Source organism: Talpa occidentalis, unplaced genomic scaffold (genome assembly GCF_014898055.3).
Source record: "Talpa occidentalis isolate TD23 unplaced genomic scaffold, MPIMG_talOcc4v2.1 talOcc4.16, whole genome shotgun sequence".
Lineage (NCBI taxonomy): Eukaryota > Metazoa > Chordata > Mammalia > Eulipotyphla > Talpidae > Talpa > Talpa occidentalis.
In genome coordinates, this window is record NW_023601653.1 from 18,099,551 (window position 1) to 18,120,001 (window position 20,451).

General features: G+C 46.4%; 1 long non-coding RNA gene across 1 annotated transcript in view; it reads right to left on the bottom strand.

The window, feature by feature from the left end:
• Window positions 1-274: 274 nt before the first annotated feature.
• The window catches only part of LOC129145944 (uncharacterized), a 43,130-nt gene continuing 22,953 nt past the window's right edge, over window positions 275-20,451 (bottom strand). The window contains exons 3-4 of the long non-coding RNA XR_008552176.1: window positions 12,378-12,488; window positions 275-425 (exon numbers count right to left, since the gene is read on the bottom strand). This is a non-coding gene — a long non-coding RNA (uncharacterized LOC129145944). The remainder of the gene's footprint in view (window positions 426-12,377; window positions 12,489-20,451) is intronic.

Below are 20,451 nucleotides of genomic sequence, written 5' to 3' on the forward strand. Positions count from 1 at the left end.
ACCATTGTCCTGCAGCACTATACACATTTCAGGAGTACACTTCTCACCCGTATGCACAGGCCCCACCACTCCACACCAAAGTCTAATGTCACCTCACCATCAAACTGGCTCCCTTCCCTGCTTTGGTGACTGCCATATTTTTCACAGAGTCTAGAGTTATTTTTGTTATTTGCTAGTTCATTTGCTTCGGTTATTTATACCTCACATATGTGAGAAAGCATCCCCGTTAATTATTTTTCACTTTCTGACTAGTTTTGCTTAGAATTACCTCAAATTCCAAGTATGTCGTCGCAAAAGGCAAGAGTTCATCCTTTCTGGCAGCTGAGCGGCCTTCCACGGAGCACACACTCCACACACACAATATCACGGGCCTCCAGGTGTCCCCCGTCCTGGCCATCGTGAACCATGCTGCTGTGAACACAGGGCTGCAGATAGGTTTTCAAATTAGCGTTTTCATCTTCTTCAGCTACATACCTAGGCGTGGCACTGCTGGGTCACACGCGATTTCTATTTTTGTTTTAACTCTTTTAAAACTTCATACTGCTTTCCAGAGCGGCTGCATCAGTTTGCATTCCCTTGGTCCATCTGAAGTTCTGCTCTTGACCATCTTTTCACCCTGCGGGCATCATTCCATAGCTTCTTGGACTCGTGGACACTCACAATTATATTCCCAGTGCCAAACAATCATCTAAACGTCTTTCCTCTGGCTCCGGGGCTGCCTACCTGATGTCCCACAGACCCCTGGGCTCTCGGGACCCCGTCTCAGTCAACATAAACACCCCCATGTTTTGCAGCCATTCCTGGCCAGGTAGGTTCATTGTCCATTCTCACAGATGGAAAGATAATTTTGGTGCCTTTGGTAGATTTTTACAGGCCTTCAATGCTGAATTAGGGGACAGACCGGCTTTCCCTCTCTGTACTTCTCTTGCTGTCGCCTCTCCCTGTCCTCCAGCTTCAGAGTGACGCTGCCCTGCTATCCCCTCCCACAGGTGCTCATTTACATACACGTGCGCCCCAGGCTCTCCGGGCCCAGGTGTCCGTAATTACAGGTGCACGTGCAAGACCGCAGGTGTGTGTCATAGATGCTCCTGGCGGCCGGGCATTGTAAAAAAGCCTGGTTTTTAACTCATTTGCCATATACCCCACCTAGCTCCTCAAAATGGTTCCAGCTCCTTCTCCACCATGCCCCCTCTTTTTCACCACCCCATGTGATCAGTCATCTGGTCCTGTAGATCACTTTGCAAATAAAGCCTGCCACCCCTTCTCTGTTCTCATGCCAGTGACCCTGCCACTCCCTCTTCCCCGACCATAACCATGGTCTGGCTGTCTCTTCTTATCTCCCTCTCAGTGATTCTCCCAAAGATCACCTGGAAAGTCTCTTCAGAGGGCAGGTCCTCATGTCCCATCCCAGAGAGTTACTCAGGACTCCAGAGAGGACTCGGATGTCTGCACTTTTAACAAGTCCCCTAGATGATCTCAAGGCAGGTAGTCTCCACTCCGCAAGAAACCATACCCCGCAGCCTCCTTATTCCAGCCCGTTCTCCACACGAGGAATCACTACAACCCTTAATCATTTTTAGAACACTTAACACACCTGACGGCTTTCTGAACCCTCCACGCACCTCTGTCCCTCTAAAGAACAACTTTGTTTTACTGTGGTTAAAGAGCCACGTTTTACCACTGAGAGAACACGGTAAGGCTACTTTATGCCTCTGAGCCTTTGTCCATGCTGTTCCTCTCCTCAAATCACTGTATGTGTTTGTTCCCATGGCTGTACAGCAAACTACCACTTGCTGAGGACAGCGTGGCTGGGTCTCTGCCCAGATTCCCACCAAGCTAAAATCAGGGTGTTGAGGAGCTGTGGTCTCACACGGACTCAGGGTTCCCTTCCAGCTCATGGGCTGTCAGTAGAATTCAGCCTCCTGTTTCTTTGCTTTCTCTCACCAGGGGTTTCTCTCAGTCCACAAAGCCCACCCGCGTTCCTTGCCACTGCCCTCTTTATCTCAAAAACTAGCAAAGGAGAATCTCAGCCATGATACATGTATTCCTGCTTTCAGTCTCTTTTGCCAGAGAAAAAGTACAGTTGCTTTCAAAGGCTCACCTGACTGGCTCAGGGCCACCCAGGATAAATTTCCACATTTTTAAGGTCAGCTGATTAGGGATATTAATTACAACTGAAAAATCTCTTGTGGCAGTGTGTCTGATTGAATAACTGCGAGAAGGTGTGTGTAATGGGAGCTGGGAACCTCGTGGGTGACATTATAATGCTGGCTATCGCACCTACTGTTTTCAAAATTAGCTCGGGCTTATTGTCAACCTTCATGCCTCTAGACAGAGTCAGCCCCACCATCCCCCCAGGCCCCATAGCATTCAACACACATTTGTCCAATGGGTACTGTATTTTTTGACTGCTCCATGTCCCCCCACCCCCTGCCCCTTTGAGGATTGGGCAGGAACCAGTCCTCAGCCCTTTAGCCTCTCCAGCATGCACAGCAGGCAGCTCAGTACAGGTGTGCCTCCCTGTGTGAGGGATGTGCCAAGCCAGCCCTCCAGACAGAAGTGGTTTAATTAGAGTTGCATGCACAGCATGAGAAAGGCCTTGATGGAGGCCAGAAAGTGTTTCCAGAAAGTCCCAGGAAACCAACCTCAGCTTACAAGGCCTCCAAGTCTTCCGTGCAGAACCAAAGGGAGGCTGGAGGCCCTTCTGATTTCCCACTGACAACCAGCTTGTAGAGCTGGTGAGGCGGATGCGCCACTAGGTGTCACTCCCGATCCAATAAAGAGACCCAGGTCCTTAGAAAGTCATTTACACCTTTCTAGAGAAGGAAGCTGATCAGGAGGGCCACACCCATTGTTTCCTTCTGGGTCTCGCTCCAAACCGTCAGTTTCAATTCCGTCCACGGACACAGTCTGGGTCTAATCAAAGGACGCGTAGTTGGGGGGGCCACCCGACCCCCTAATTCAGTCTCTCTATTTTGTAGATAAGGACCAGGGTGGGGACGTGTCAAGCCAGGAACTGCTGGGTCTCAGTCCCCTGGCGGGGTGCACCCCTTCTTACCCCCAAGCCAGTCAAGCCAGGTCAGCTGCAGGGAGGCAAGGTAAGTCAGGACTCTCTGTCAAAAGGGTGGTCTGGATAAAAGGGTGGTCCAGAGCAAAAGGCTGCTCTGCAGAGTGGCCCGCAAGACCAGTTCTAGGTGCTCAGGTCAATTCAGGATTCAACTCCATTTCCTACCTGGAGATCCAGCCAGGGCATCCCCAGCCCGGGAAGGAGAAACTGACAGGGTAATAAGAGGGTCCTGCAGATCTATTAGGACCTACCATTTTCTATGGCTTCACGCAATCTCTTTTTCTTTGAACATGAGGGGTGGTGAGTGGGGGGTGCATCCTGGCCTCCTAAGACCAGTGCCCAATATCTGCAGTCTTTCTCCTTGAGTCCAGGGTCGAAGCACTGGGGTTGGAAAATACTTGTGAAGAACACCACTCCACGCGAGTCTGACTGGGATTGTCTTCGCTCCACTTTTCTGGCTCGAAGAAGACATCTGTCCCGCAGATTCAGGACTGAGGGAAGACTCTTTCCTTCACCTCCAGCAGAGGGCGCGCTTCCCCCACGCCCGCTCCTACCCAGCAAACCCCTGCCTAGTCCAGTCTAGGCCTCTCAATGCCCCCCCAACCCACCCCCTGCCTGGAGCCAAGGACCTGTCCTGGGAATAATTTCAAAGTCACTTCTGTTCAACCCTGGGCCACCACCTTTGAATGTCCTGTTTCCTCTGATCTTATGATCATATTTATTTTCTTAAGTGAATATTGAAATTCATTTGCATTTCCTGGAGGGTCAAGGTTACAGGTTACCTGGCTGGCTGGAATTCCAACTAAGAGAACTGGTTCAGGATGGAGATTCCTGCCAGGCCTCACCTATAACGTGAATAATCTCATATCTGTCACTACAGTAATTTTCTTTAACACTTGCAAAGGGTTTTTGTCCATGTAAAGCTTGACCAATTCTATTTGTGAGTCTCCTTCATTCACTTAATTTTCAACCCACATTTTATTGAGTGCCTTATGGGTGCCAGGGTGACCAAATCATACTTGGTTACTGATTTGGGTGGAGCTAATACTCCACCAGGGGAAGAGCTAATACTCTAGCTGGGGAGGCATACCAACTATAATTGCTGTTGTAATTAAAGGATGTGTGTAAGAAGGGGGAAACACAGGCTGCTGGGGCGGGGTGCAACAGGGAATGAGTCCAAGCCCTCACCTGAATCCCAACTGCAACTTTCTTCCACCTTCAAATTCACCCTGATGCTGTCTTTCATCCTCTTGCTGATGCAAACGGATACAAATCACTACCACCCCCCCTTCCTCTGCACTCCCCCCCACCCCCAAATATTGAGCCAAATATTGAGCCATTTTCAAGGCTGCCTGTCCCCAGGTGAGGCTTCCAGAGCAGTCTTGCTGGAGTCTCCTTCCTGCACCTCCCTGCTCTGGGGCTGAGTGCCCCCAGGCAAGCCATTCACTATTTTGTATAATGAAATGCACATTACAATTTGCCTCTGAGGCCTGTTGACTGACAAAGCCTGAAAACCAGACAGCTCTGAGTGCTGCCTCCTCTGCCTCTTTGTGTTTATTGAGCACCTACTAGGCAAGGTGTGCAGAGCCAAGGATACAAAAAAGGCATTAGGGACAGAAGGAGGAATTTGCTAAAGAATGGGGGGTGGTAAGACCTCTTGTCTTTCAGAGCACTGGGGCTTTAGAATCAGCTGGAAATGAGAGCTTTGTTGGGATCAGGTCCAGTTAATTAGTTTAAAAGGTAAAGACACCCAATAGAAAAAAGCTTGTCTGAAAGCCTGGAGGCAGGCATTCCAGGCCTGATAGGGAAGTTCTGCTTGGAGAAGGCCCCAGGGGCCCAGGGACTTCTGTCTTGTTTCCCTATGTTTGACCTCCATTCCTAAGGTCCCCAGGTTGCTCTAATTCCAGCCATCACATTCAGTAGGAAGAGGAAAGAATTAAAGAAGTGAGTAAAGGAGGGTGGTAGATAATACAGAAGGAAGGTTCCCAGAATAAGACCCATCCCCTTGTAATTCTTGCCTAAGCATTCATGCACAGAGCTCAGCCACAGGACCCTTCTAGTTGCAAGGAAGGAGGGATGCTTGGTGTTTATCTTGTGGAGCCACATGTCCAGCTAAAAACTGGCAATTCTGTTACGAGCAGTCTTCGCCATCAAGCCTGACTTAGAGTGTGAACTTCTTTATTTTGTCAGTAAATGTAAACTGTCCTGCCAATTCTTTTCCTTAATATATCACAAATCCACCTGTAGCAGGGTGGTGCCCAGGAAAGGGGGAGGTTCCAGGTTTCCTGCCCCACCCAAGGGAGGGTGGAGCTGAGCAGAGAAAAAAGAAGCTGCAGAGGAGACTGAGGAAGGAAGGAAGCAGGATGGAGCCAGAAGGAGACCTGGAGGAGGCACATGGAGCCGAGAGACATGTGAAGAAACTGCGCTTGCCTTTTGGTCGTGGACTGGTTAAAACAGATGTGGGTAAAAAAAGCATGGGGAAGGGCCTCCCCTGGTGGCGCAGTGGTTGAGCGCTGGGTGGCGAGGCTGCCCACAGCCTCTGCAGCTCCAGTTCAATCCCCGGCCACCGGCGAGGGTCCCACAAAAAAAAAAAAAAAAAAAAAAAAAAAAAGCATGGGGATGATAACAATGGCAGGTTTTGTCTTAATTTTGATTTTGCTCTTTTCCCTCCACACATGTCCGGTTATTTCTGCTCCTTTTCTGTGGGTCCCCACTGGAAGATGCTTTAGACATGTGGTAGGCTTTGGGGCCTAGCTCTGGGCCAATCCTGCTTGGGTGGACTTTTACCCACGAGGGGATGGGTAACTTGATTTAAAAACTATATTGTCTTTCCTGTATTGTTTCCTAATTGTATTAAAGTTCCTTCCCATGAAAGTCTCATATGTTTTGTGTTGATGCAGCGGATGGCAGAACCTATTTAGAGCAGGCAGGTTTGCGGGGTCTGGGCTGCCCCTCTCCCTGCCCTGTAACAGATTTGGCGCCCAATGTGATTTAGGACAGAGCCATCCGTGGTTAGTCACATCCACACGTCATGATTTCTCACCTTGCATTAACGCAACAGCCCCTTCTCTGTTGCCAGGGTGATCAGTCCAAAATGTAAATCTGGTCATGATCATCCTTCTGCTTAAAATGTCTTGGCAGATCCCTGTTACCTTGAAAGAAAATGCCAGCTCCTTAACAAGACTGTTTAGCCCTGCTGTCACCTCACCCTGTGTCCTCTCCAGCTTCATCGCTCCTGACTTCCCTGCATGCCGCCAACAGCCCAGCAGTTCCCAGGGTGTTCCCCTTGCTGGCCCCTCAGTTTGGCGTATTTTCTCCTCCAATGTTGGCAAGTGGTCAATTCCAACAAGGCTTTAGGAACTTCATTGAGGTGAGTCTGATAGGGGTGAAGGATGTCCTGGGCAAACTCCATATAGGCTTTGTGGACTCCACCCCCATGACACTGGGAACTACAAATCCCATGATCCCCAAAGGGAAGGTTACGAGGACCTGAGGGCGGAGTTAAGCAACTAGGCTCTGGGTTTGGGTATTTAACTGGCCCTGTGTGTGTGGGGTGTGTTGCCCTCTTGGCCACGAGGCATGCTAGGTTTTTGCCAGCTCGGCGGGTCATTGGGATTCCAGGAACGGGTAGGATGCATTTACGAATTTATCTCCCTCTTTTTCTCCCTGAGTTATTCATTTCCCATTCCCCCTTCCCTTGTAAATAAACCTTTTATCAACCTTTTGTGTGTGTCTGCACTTTAGCATTAATAAGTCCCCTTTAAGCATGCAGGTGAGGACCCACAGTCAGGAAACCCCATTTTATATCAGGGTATGCCCTGTAACAAGTCTTCATCAGGGAACCCACCAAGTCCAAGTCCTATACCTCTAGCACTGCCTTCTTCCTCTCGCCCTCCCCGCCTCGCTCAAAGTCACGCCTATTCGAAAACCAGGAAGCCTTTGCCTGGGTATCAAGACGGGCCAGGGGCTGCTTCTCCAGCTGGATTCACAGTGGGGCTTTTTCTCACCAGTAGATTCCTGGTGGGTGGTTGACCTCATTCTTGAAAGATTCTACCTCTCCTGGGTGATGTTTCTCCCTTGGTCCCATCACACCTTTTCCTGTTTTTCTTCTGCTGCTCACCCTGAAAAGTCCGTGTTTCCTAGATCAGGTTTGTCTTCTCTTAAAATTCCACATACTTTCCCCAAGATTTTTCATTTCCTTTTACAACTACAGGTGCCATCCATCTAAATCTATTTCCAAATTAGTTTTCTCTTCTGAGCTTTGGATGTGAATGTCTAACTATCTGCTGAGCATGCAGAGCAGGGAGGCGTGATTCCCAAAATGTTAGTGAGACAGCTTCACCTCCCACCCAGACCCTGCCTCCAAAGTCTCACTCTCCACAGTGGGACAGGGGGTTGGAAAATGGCCAATACCCTTTGCTTGCTCCCTGATGCAGCCACACGCTCCAGTGAATGAGCCGCCAGCCAAGTCTTAGCACAGACAGTACCACGGATTCCCCTGAGCACAGCTGGTACAGTTTCCATCAGGAACTCCCTAAGCTTAAGGTACAAATGTACCAAATTTTGTAAGTTTTAAAAGTAAAACTTTAAAAGTCAGTGGACAAGCATTTGTCACCCACAGGATTGTGGAGAGGGTATTTATTCTTTCTGGAAAATATTTATGAGCATGTGATGTGTCAGGCACCAGGGACACAGCATGACTTAAGCATAGTCCTTCAAGTTGTTACAAGCAGGACTGCAGGCTACATAACTTGTAGGATCCAGTGCAAAGTGAAATATGGAGCCTATTAACAACTCTTCAGCTATGACGAATTTCAAGTCTCTGAAAGTAGAGCCTTAAGCCAAGACAGGGTCCTTCAAAGAGCAGGAGGGGGGTTGTAAAGGGCTGGGAGCTGCAGAGGGTTGGGCCCATGAAGTCAGCTCACCTCCAAGGTCAAGTGTAAATGTTCCAGTCTGTGCACAGCTTTGGGAGAACTGGGCCCTGAGCATCAGGGGCTTCCCCCTGACATATTTATACTGTATCTCACTTTGATCTGAGTAAATCTCCCTTGCCTTTTATTACTCAAACACCTGTCTACAACACAGCCCAATAATCACTCTTGTGTAAATACCCTGGACTATAAACTTGATGTTTGGATCACCATCTCAACCCCACTGCATGCATTCAGTAGCACATAGTCAGCAGTACGCACGCAACATGCACTTGTTAAATCTCAATATTTGATTCTAAAGTAAAACCTGGATAGGATAAGGATGACTTTGGAAACTGATCTATTACTAGGATAAGAATGATAATGTCAACTATGATTTACACCAATTATGTAGTAGGCACTGAGTTAGTAGTGCTTAACAGAAATTTTTTAATTAATTCTCACAAATAAACCTATAGAGTAACTGGTGTTGTTCCTATTTTAAGCATGAAAAATTGAGGTTCAGAGATGAGGAACTTGCTCAAGGTCACACAGCAGTCAATTATGGAGAGAGGTTTAAACCCAGCTTCAAAGTCCCTGAAATTCCCATAAGGTGCGAGACCCTATCTCAGTCCTGTCCTCCCACCACATCTTCTAGGCTTCCCAAAAGCAGATGAAAATAACTATTCTCAAAATCAAAGAGCACAAGTTTTCTATCTTGATGTCATTTGGAAATAGGTATTATTGCTTCTGCTCACAGAATAAGAAATATCTGGGAAGGTAGCAGTTCAGTGTGTGATGATGTCGATTGATGAAATGGATTTACTCTAAATCCAAATTGCTTTCATTACCATTCATTGAGCAACTGCTAAGTATTAGACACTTGCTAGATGCTGCAGGGGATATCGGACAGAGAGCTGCCTTCAAAGAAAAGCTCAAGACCAGCACACAAATGAACAGAACAGAGGACAGAGTGTCCATATCAACACCCAAAGAAAGAGTGTTTGCCTAGAACGACAAAGGAGGCTTTTGGAAGAAGGTGGCATTTAGGGTTGGCCAATGATGATGGGCAGGATTCTGACGGGAGAAGGGGATGGAGGCCATCCAGGAAGGAGAGGGCGAGGTGGCATGGTGTGTGTTTGGAGAACACGTGTGTTTCAGTCAGACTGAGCAGAGGCTCGGTGCTGCGGAGCATGAAAAGCTGAGAAAGTCAAGTCAGGACTATGTCAGGATGGGCTCCAGAGCAATCCTGAGGCTCAGTCCTCCATTCAACAAGGGGCGTCTCCAATCAGTTTTAACCAGGAGACAGACATGATTAAAAGTGGGCTAAGAGACTGATGCTGGCAGCCCCAGGAGGGAGGGCTGTGGGTCCAGGGCAGGAAGAAAGAACTGAGGTCAATCCAGGTGAGAGACGGTGATAGCCTGAATCTGGGTGGGCTGAGGGCATGATTTAGAGGCTCATGAATATTTTCTCATTAAAAAAATCTGTGTAATGGAAATCACATATATGTAAAACACCCTTTTGTTCTATGGAGTTTCTGGAAATGAGACAAATTCAAGATACCATCACTATTTTTCAGCCTAAGGATGTTTGCCTACAATTCTCGTTGGCTCTCCTTGATTCCCCTGCAGCAATCTGGACTGTCAAGAAAACAGCCATTGCACAAGCAGGCCAGCCACACCCCCCCCCTCCCCCATTAAACCTCTGTACTTATATGGCTTCTTCTGGAACATTCCACCCTGCTTGGGCAACTGGGCAGTTGAAAATATGCAAGTGTTTTAAGTTAGAGATCATTTACAGTGGGCTGAAGATCAGCTTGACTAAACCTGTAAGTCAAGCTGCTCTAGAAATTTCAGACTCTCCAGACCCCACAACAAGCCCATCAGGGTAACTCTAGGCAGGGACAAATTTCTTAAGCCCCAAGGTCTCAGGAAGGCACAGGAAGGAAGCTTTTCTCAGCCTCCCGCAGGGCTCACTGGAACTAAGGGAAGATGATGCACACGGCTTTGGGGCCAAGGAGGCGTAAAGGCAGAGAAAAATAGGACCCATCAGTACAGCCAAAAGTAATTAAAATAATGTTTTGTTTGTGAAATGCTAGCAGATTGGAAAACACCACTGGCGTCAGGAGAGCATGCGGAGCCCAGGACGCTGTAATTTTCACCCTGCCTAATCTGCTAATGCCTTCTGGAGCTATGGCGACCACAGCAGTGTCTGCAGCGGAAAAAGGCAGAGCAGCTCATCTATTACCTCCAAGAACAGAAAACGCAGTAAATTCAGGAGAAGCCATACTTCAAAATGTCAACCCTTACTTAAGGCTGCATAATGCTTTCAGGGAGAGACACAGAAAAGCCGCCACCGGATGCTGGCTGGGGGCGACTGACAGAGGCCATTTGGATCAACAGATGCTCGCGTGGCCCAGCTCTTCAGCCAACCTGCAGAGCCCGTCTGCTTTGTGGTGCAGGAAAAGGAGACCCGGGCGGCTGGAGATGGAGATGGCGTGGTCCATTGGGAATGAAGGGGACCTTTTCCCTTCGCCTGAGCAGTCTTCTGGGAAGGAAAGCAGGGCTCCTGCCTTAGCCTTAGGGGATATTACTGGAGGAACAGTCCCACCCTTCTTTCTAGACTCCCTGAGGAAAACAAGGAGGGGCACCTGGAAGGTCCTTTCTGCCCACTCATGGGGGATGCCATTCTTCTCCCTGCTGCTCTGCCACATCCCTCGGGGGAGTGTGCCACTGCGGCTTGCCCTGTGACCAGCGCGTGATTTCAGGTGGGTGGAGAGAGGGAGAGAAGACACTGTCTTTCTCAGACCCGCATCAAGTCTTCAAACCAAGCTTCCCAGCAAAATGCCACACCTGTGAGCTTCGATTCTTATATATTATCTCTCCATGGGTTCAAATCCAGAGGAGGAGAGAAACAGGATTCACTAGCACCCTCAGATCCCAGTGTGGTGGGGGAATCCATGAAGTGCAGCGTATAAGCATTAGTGACACTGTCCTTGTTTCCCCAGCCTGGTGTTGGTGTGAAAGAATAAGATTAGAGGTGTGCAAGCGAGGCTATGCAGTCTAGCAGGCTGGGGGGCTTAGAAGGCCTGGACCCTGCATTAGGAATGCTCTGTGGCCTTAGTCAGGGCCATTCTGCTCTGGAGAAAACATGGTCCCCTCCTCTGAGTGGGAGGCGGTGCTTTGGCCCCCTAAGCTCTCCCAGGTGCTGTGAGCACAGCCCAGGCCTGTCTGTCCCGTCTGCTACTCTGGGCCTCCCTGAGACAGGTGCTTTCAGGGCCTGAGCAGCCCTGTCCCTTCTCCCAGGAGTGACGTGGTGCACCTGTGCCTTCTGTTTCTTTCCGCTTTGCTGAGCTGGCATGGTCCTGTCTAGTCACCCTCCTGTGCACAGACGCCTCACAGCAGAAACTTTGGCTCTTGTGGCAACACAGAGTTAAAGGGGCCTCTGAGGGAGTTATTTTGAATTTGGAAGCAAAAATTCACCAGACCTCCTACCTCTCCCCTTATAGGGTTTCTGGTCCTTTCCTTCCATGACGTGCCAATTTAAGATATGGGTAAAGGGTGAAATTAAGAGACATTTGAAAGCTGTCTCAGTGGGGGTGACCTGTATAAATCATAGCTTAAGGAAAGCAATCCTTCCCACTGGGGATCACCTACTTTCTGTGTGGCCTGTTGATTTTAAGTGCATTTAAAAAATAATCAAGGGACGTGGCTTTGTGGTGATTAAATTACTTCCAGTGCCTGGGGGCCCTTAGGCTCGGAGGGGGAACCCTGGAACCCATTATAGAGAAGAGAGGGAAAGACACAGACTTTGGGGTTGTACAGACCTGGACTCAAATCCAAATCTACCACTTACTAATTCCACAAGTTAATCTTTTTGAAAGTTTTATCTATAAAATGGGGATAATAATCTCTATTCCTCAGATTGTTTATGGTTAGAATTAAATAAAGTATGCATTCAATAGCTATTGATTTCTACCATTGCTTTCATAAAAAATTCTATCCCTTCTCTTTGTTAATAGCTAATAATTGTAAGTGCTAATTACATGCTAGGTTGCTAAGCAACAGTGACTCCAGAATTTCTATATATCAGATTTTAAGAGCGGGTAGGGGTTTGTCTTTCAACTGCATTTACATATTCTTTAACAACATCTTGAGAAACACAGGGGCATTGCCCTTATGTTGATGGTGTTCATTTTGGGTTGCTTCATGAGGGGAGACATTGGAAAGGGAAGACATTGGAAAGTTTTAAGATCTAAAACTTCAGGCAGATATCACCTTAATCTCCCAACAACTTTAAAGTAGGGATTTATAATTGTGTAAGTTTGGGTTAACAATAGCTGTTTTAACAAATCCCCAAATCTCTGTTTTCACATAGCAAAAAGTTGATTTTTACTTACTTCAGTTCATTCTGAGTCACGTCGGGTGGGCAAACTCCATGTAATGTGGAAAAATAGGTTTCTTCCATCTACGCTTCTGCCTTCTAGGACTTCAAAATTCTTTTCTTTCAGCTGCAGGTTGGGGAAAGAATGAATGAGGGAGTTACACCCACTTTTTTTTTAAATAATAAATTTTATTTTTATATTCCCCATACAACTGCAACCCCCCCATTCTGACCCCAATCCCTCCCCTCCCGCCCCCCACCCCCCATAGAGTGTCTCTGGTTCATAGTTGTTTGTTGATTTTGATTTTTTCTTTCTTATAGTTATTCATTTTCCTGGTCCCTTATTTAAGTTTTCTAGATTCCTGCTATGAGTGAGACCATCCAGTATTTTTCTTTTTCTTTCTGGCTTATTTCGCTGAGCATGATCCCTTCCAGTGTCATCCATGTTGCTGCAAATTGCATGTGTTTATCTTTTTTGAATGCTGAGTAATATTCCATGGTATATATGTACCACATCTTCTTGATCCAGTCATCTATTTTTGGGCATTTGGGCTGTTTCCAAAGCTTAGCTATTGTAAACAGTGCTGCTATAAACATAGGGGTGCAGGTGCTCTTTGGAATTGATGTTTCTGTGTCCTTTGGGTAAATACCTCGGAGTGGAATTGCTGGATCCTATGGAAGCTCTATGTTTAGTAGGTCCAGAAATCTCCACACAGCTCTCCATAGTGGTTGGACCAGTTTGCACTCCCACCAACAGTGCAGAAGAGTTCCTTTTTCTCCACAACCTCACCAACATTTGTTGTTGCTAGTTTTTTTAATATGTGCCATTCTCACTGGTGTAAACACCCATTTTTTTTTTTAAGGAGAGATAAAAGCTTTTTATTTTGTCTATAAATGTGTACCTATTCACATACTTTGTAATTACATCATCTCTGAAAATGGTAGTGTATATGTCAGAGGCACTGGGGTCCTTTCAGATTCCCCTGAAATGTTATATAACATGATAGCCCAACTGATTTCACCCTTCATGAGGAGTTGTTTTTTTTTTTCTTTTCACTATCATTGATTTGTTAATTAATTTACTTACATCGCTGTTAATTTTTTTATTATGATTTTTAAAAATTCATTTATTTATAAAGATTTATTTATTTATGCATACAAGACCTGGGCTACAGGCCAGAGGTGCGGGGGGTGAGAGGATTCACCAGAGATAAGAGTGGGGAACAGAACAGGCAGGTCGATTGAAATACATTGCTGAGGGGAGCAGCAGGCAAATCAGGAGAGGTCTGCTGCACCACGTGGGTAGCTCCCTGGCAGGCCGGGGATTGAACTCATGCTGTAGAGGCTGCAGATTGCTTCACAGTGCGGTGCTTAACCCCCTGTGCCACCAGGGAGGCCCCATTTTTTCCATTTTATATATTTTTTACATCATTTTTCATTTTTGCACAGTGTATGCATTTTCATCTTGCATTGTTGTTAATTTTTGTACTTACATATGGAATATAGAGAAACCAAACAAAGGGTCGGGGTGGGGGAAAACAAAACTTGTAGGCTGACCACAGACCTAAGGCATCCAGCAGGGGAGCAGGAGGGACAGGGGTCAAAACAGGAGGGAAGAGCACAAGGGACGGTGGGGAGATAGTTCAGGGGTGCCGGGGTGGTGGGAGAACTTGTGGGGCCACACCTGAGAAATCAAATACTGCACATGCACTTCTTGGACAACCTTGACAGAGACAGTCCCTTTTACTCGCATTCCATGGGTGGCCGAGAGGGCCTGGTGGTGCAGGTGCTGACTGTACCTACACTGCAAAGGGTCAGCTGCTTCAGCGACAAGAATTGTCCTTATTTACAGCAGAGAAAGTGAGGCTTAGGTTGCTCAACTAGGTAGTCCAAAGGCAGAATCAACAGGGGGTTGACTGTGGACTTTGCCTTTTAAATGGTGATGCCGTGACTTGACCGTGGCCACTGATTATGGGAAAGGACAAGAAGAACGTTTCCCTCACTCTTCTTTCTCCGTCTGTGGCATGTTCAGGATGCAGCTCTTGGGCACCACATTTTCATTTGGCCAGGTTGCCGCTGAAATCCCAGGATGCAGGAAAACAGGACCGCAGAGTTCCATAGTCTGTTATAAAGGTGCCTCATTAGGGCCTCCCTGGTGGCGCAAGGGGTTAAGACGCAACCTATGAAGCTCACCACAGCCACTAGAGCACAAGTTTGATCCCCGGCCAGGGAGTAAGCCACATGGTGCAGCAGACCTCTCCTGACTCTCCTGCTGCTCCCCTCAGCAGTGTATTTCAGTCATTCTGTCTGTTCTGTTCCCCACTCTGTCTCTGGTGAATCCTCTCACCCCCCAAAACTCTGGCCTGTGCCCCAGTTCTTGTATGTATAAATAAATCTTTAAAAAAAAAAAGGTGTCTCATTACCCCATCTCTTGGTAGCAGCATTTATTGCAACGTTGGCAGACAGGCGCGTTGATTCTATTTTAACTGTCTCTACAGAAGTACTATGACAGATTTTAGAGGCACTTTTTTTCCTTTGCAAGATTACTGGTTTATTACAAGAGGGTGTAACTCAGGAATGGTTGCTGGAAGAGATGCTCAGAACAAGACAGGTGGGCAGGGAAGCAGAACTCCATGCCTCTTTGGATGCTTCACTCCCTCGTGTTCACCATCTCAGAAGCTAGAACTCAGTCCTTTGGTTCTTTAAGGAATGTTCTGGACATAGGCATGACTGACTGAATCATTGGTCACTGAACTCAAACTCCAGGCCTTCTCCCTTCCCTGGAGGTCAGGGGTGGAGTGGGTCTATAAGTTCCAATCCTGTGACAAATAATTGCTTCACCCAACCAGCCCCTCTCTTTGCTGCTTTCCTAACGTCATCTCATTCACATCTCAGAAAACACCCTTACTCTGTTTCTTTCAACTTTGGAAATTTCTAGGGATTTGGGAGTTTTGTACCAGGAGCAGGATGAAGACCAATTATATACATAAATATATTTAATTATAGATCAATATCACAGTACCCAGCTAGGAAGCTCTTATTTTCTTAGTCATGATTCTCTGTCTTTGGAAGTTATAGGAAACAGATGACACTTTTTGTAACTACCTGGTAATTTGAAAACCTTTAAATGTCTGTTTTACTCCCATTTTCTATTTTAAGTTAAATGATTCTAGCTCTGCTAGCCACTGTTCATGGTTTCATTTTTAAAGTCAACACCACTGCCGGGAACCTGGGAGTCTAGAATTGAAACCATTCAGCAGCAATGGAATAACAGAAGGATTATTCCACAGCGCAGCGCTACTGCGACTAACTATAACAACGAGGAATAGTCTCACTGTCTCAAAGGACTTTGTCTTTGTATGTTATTTTGCTATAATAACTCTGTTGGAGAAAGTTCTATTTTTAATTTTTCATGAAAAAGTCTTGTGTAAATAGAGATGACATCAGGTTACTTAAGTTCATGGATCAGATAAAGCTAGCGTAGCAAGGACTAGAAAGAGGGTTTCTGATCTCCAGGCCTAGGTGCACTATGTGATTTTGGTTCCTGCCCTGATTTATGACTCTCTTGTATGCATCATTCTCTGATGCTCTATCAGTGAGAAACTGTATTTGGTTGACAGTCTTCTAAGAGAGGTCCCCCAAGATAATGATTTGAATACCCAAGGCTTTATTCCTTCACACACAAGAGTTCTGAAAGGAAAGCAGCCCGATGTGGCAGGTGGTTTCACAAAGTCATCAGAAAACTGGAATCAAGGTCATCCTCACCAGAGGGGCACCTTCCAATCTATTAAAGGCTGAGATAGAACAAAAAGGCTGAGGAAAGGTGAATGTGCTCTCTACCCAAACTGGGACATGTCTTTACTGCTCTTGAGCACTGGTGCTCCTGGTTCTCAGGCCTGTGGGCTGGCCAGGGATGTATACCGCTCGCCTCCTGGTTCTCTGGCCATCAGGTTTAGGCTGGAAATGTCTCACCAGCTTTCCTGGTTCTCCAGATTGCAGAGGGCAGATTCATGGGATTTCTCAGCCTTCATAATCACTAGTGCCCATCCCTCAAAGTCTCAGTCTTCTGGAGAGATGATAGATTGATAAGTAGACAGATGGTACCATATACATCTATTGGTTTCATTCCTCTCGAGAATCATGAGTAATATACCAACCTACCACTCATTTGCTTAATAACTGTGATTTGAACACTATTATATTTTAGGCAAATGAAAGCAACATCATTACTGAGCAAGACAGACATGGTTCCTTCCCTCCCAAAACTGCATAAACAGCTAAATTAGCAGGAATTGTGACACCTAAATACCCTCGCTCAGAAGACAAATTAGTACTAGCACCCCCTCACCCTCTGAGCATCTGAGCAAGTGTTATCTTGTTCTCCTTGTCAGTTTCTCAGTAGACGTACTAGCACTTCACATCTTAACCCTGTGTTTAGAAATATAAAACTGAATTTGTGGAAGATGTGGTGCTAAAATAGCACTTTTAAAAAAAGTATTTGCATAACTGAAAAAAAATCAGAAGACCTGAGTTCCTGTCTTTTCTTTGCACTTAATAGCTGTGCCAACTGAAGCAGGGTACTGGCCTCTCTGAGCCTCAGCCCTTCTCTCAGCAGTTAAAACATGCAAGAGTGTTGTGGCCTGGAGTTGCCTCTATAAATGGTCAGCTTTCTTACTATGACTTTATGTCTTCTAAAGCCACAGGAACCATGTGGACATGCAAGATGATAATAGGGGGCATTGTGTGTGAAGGGTGGATGTGGCGGTTCTGGGACCTCTTTGTGCTTTTTGCTCAATTTTCTGTAACCCTAAAGTACTATAAAAAATGAAATAAAGTCTACTTGTTAAAAAAGAAATCAAAAGTTTCTTTAGCGTCACCAATTTGTTAAATTTACAATCTACCTTCAAAAAGGGATATTTTATTGACTAAATGGGATGTGTTTACCCGGTCAACTGAAGAGAAGATTTTATTCAGAGTTTTGGCCCAGGGATTCTGAATAATCATAAATCATACATCACTGGGGTCAGGTGAGTACGGTTTCCTACACTTGCCAACAGAAAGCATCCACCTCTTGTGAGATGAAAATATATCAGGTGTCAGTTTCCGCCAATATCACAACTTCACTGTAACTTCATCACTATAACTAGCCTCAGAAGACTTTGTTGTTCTCCTCTGGGAAGCAAGCCCTGTCCCTATCTTCAAAATGCACACAACACCATTTAAAACAAAATGGCCTTTATTTTTATTTGAGTTCACCTCGGGAGTACTTAGAAAAATCTTGTTTTTCTAATAAATAAGGAGAGTGAGAAGGGAAATGTTCTTAGTGTTTCTTACATGATATGTGCTTCGTTGCAATGTTTCTCTATTTGCAATGTTTTTATAGCTTTTTCCCATGCTTTCCACTGCTGAGATGAGCTAATAAAAAAGAGATTACTGTGTAATGCCAAGTCTCAGTTGTCTAGAATTAACTTCCTCCTTGATCCAGGTGTAGGCAGAGTAAAGGCTAAAGGTACTGTTTAAAGTAGGGGTCAAAACAAAGTTTGGCATCATTAGAAGAGGCGGGGATATAAAATCTGAGATTCTGTGAGCTACCAGAAAAAGCACTCGTTTAGCTTGATAAATTGCACAAAGTAGAGAGAGTACAACAAAACCAGACCTCGTCTTCCCACACCTCGGTTTCAATGTCCCCTTATTGATATCTTTTTTTTTTTTAATTTTCTAGAGGCATGTCTTATTTATCTGTTTGTTTGTTTGTTTTGTTTTGGTTTATACATGCACTGGGTACAGTCAGAATCGTGGGAGGGTGAGAGAATTCACCAGAGTCAGAGCGGGGAGCAGAGCAGGCAGAAGGGCCGAAGTACACTGCTGAGGGGAGCAGCGGGCGGCAGGAGAGGTCTGCGCGCCATGTGGGACCCTCCTCCGGTGGCCGGGGAGCAGCCGGGGATCGAACCGGCGCCGCAGAGGCCGCGGGCAGCTTCGCAACCCAGCGCTCAACCACTGTGCCACCTGGGAGGCCCCCCTTATTGATATCTTGTGCCTCTCCCTACCCATCCTCCTCACTGGGGGGGCTGCTTGTTCAGAGCAAATCCTAGTTGAAAACCACCACCCTGTCTACTTGAAAGGGTTACTTTGCTTTAGTAAACTCACTGGATGGAAGGCCTAGGGACTCTAGAAGGCCATTTGATTATCCTAAAGTATGTCTCTCCCCAACTCAAGTCTTTTTCTGAGACTACTTTTTGACTCTCCTCTCTTGTAGAGCCAACTCTCGTTATTCATGGTAGTTTTATTCTATAAAGTTATTGTGAATCCTGAATTAGTCACTCCTGAGCTGTTACTCCTAAGGGAAATACAGGGCTTGGTTCCTGTGAGTGTCTGACACAACAAATTGGTATCAATCAATCAATACATAGCTGCATTTTAGAGATGGGAAAACCAAGCCTCAGAAAGTGAAATCAGCTACACGACAGCTGCATTACCTCTCAGGGCTACTGTAATAAACAACCACAACTTAATGGCTTACGACAACATAGATGTGCCTGTGTTTGCAGATCTGGAGGTCGGAAGTCCAAAATCAGCCTCACTGGGCTACAGTCAATGTTGGTAAATCTGTTCCTTCTGGAGGTTTTAGGGAGGATCTGCTCTCTCTGCCTTCTGAATCCACAGGCTGCCACACCCTTGGGTCCCTTCCTGACACCATTCCAACCTATGTTTCTGTCATCACATCTCCTTCTCTGGCTCCGACTGCCCTGCCTCCTTTACAGATCTCTCGTGATGGCACTGGGGCACGCCCAGGTAATCCAGGATGTGTTCCCTTTCTTAAGATCCTTGGCTTAATCCCACCTGCAAAGTGCCCTTTTCCATGTGAGTACATATTTACAGGTTCCTTGTAATGCTCCTTGCGATGCTCGTTGGTGAGGGGGTGCTGTTAGTCACCCACCCATAACATCACAAAGCATAATGATAAGGCCCACTACTGCACTTAACCCTTCAAAAGTGACTTTTCTTTAGTGAGGCCCTCCAAACTTGCTCTCTATTAAGTGCTGTGTCCCCAGCTTAGGGGTACCACCTGTTTCTGCCTCTATCTCTTCTGCAGGTGGAGCAGGAATTCTCAGCAGGAGTTACATATTAAATTACCTGCAGAATTGAAAAAACCTTCCTAAGCCAAAATCCACCCCAGATTAGTTAAACATCAGACTCTGGAGGTGGGGCTTGAGCACTGGCCGGGTTAGCACATGTTAGGCGAGTCTAACCTTCAGCGGGCTTTGGGAACCACAGGGAGGAACGTCGACCTGAGGGAGCTGAGTCTAAGAAGGAAAGATGAACTCTCAAGATACATGGCAAGAAAAATGAACTTCAAAGTCATTTATTCCTGACTTAGCATCGGGGCTGGTGCTGAGTCTTCTATGACCTCGGGCCAGTTACTTGATGTCTCTGCATCCAAGTCTGTTTTCAGATAATAACAGCTCCCAGTGGCTGAGCACTGACTAATTGAGATCATGAATGAAAAGCCCCTGGCTGCGCACTGATAGGCCCCCATTAGAGGGCAGTGTAGCCTTTTTTGCCAACCACCCACAGGCTTGAGAACAGAGGTTACTGAGTGTCTAATAATAGAATTCCCTTGGCCCTCATTTTCCAGCTCAGAGAAGACTGCATTTGCCTACTTCTTGGTTATGCCCGACTTCATTTCCTCTGTAGGTTTTTTTTTCTCCTCCATCTTCAGTCCTGGGGTCTTTTTACATCTTTTGATCATGCTGAGTTGATGGGGAACAAGAAAGTCATCTCTGATCCCCCAGCCTGCTTTCAGGAGGTCAGGATGTTATTGGGTTTTTTGGTTAGTGTCAAACAGTCAAGCTATCCAGGTGGAGAGCCAAGAATTTTCCCTGGGGCCAAGGACACAATGAGAAGTCTAAAATGTGGCCGTGGGGCAGAAATGTTTTTAATGGAAAGAGCTTCCCAAGGATGGCAGAAACTGGCCAAATTGCTTCCTATTAAGGATTTGCTAAAGTTGATAGTGCTTGGAGTTTCTCTCTCCCTCCTCTGCTCTCTCTATTTCTTGAAGGTATTAGGAAGAATATATGAAATGGAGATGT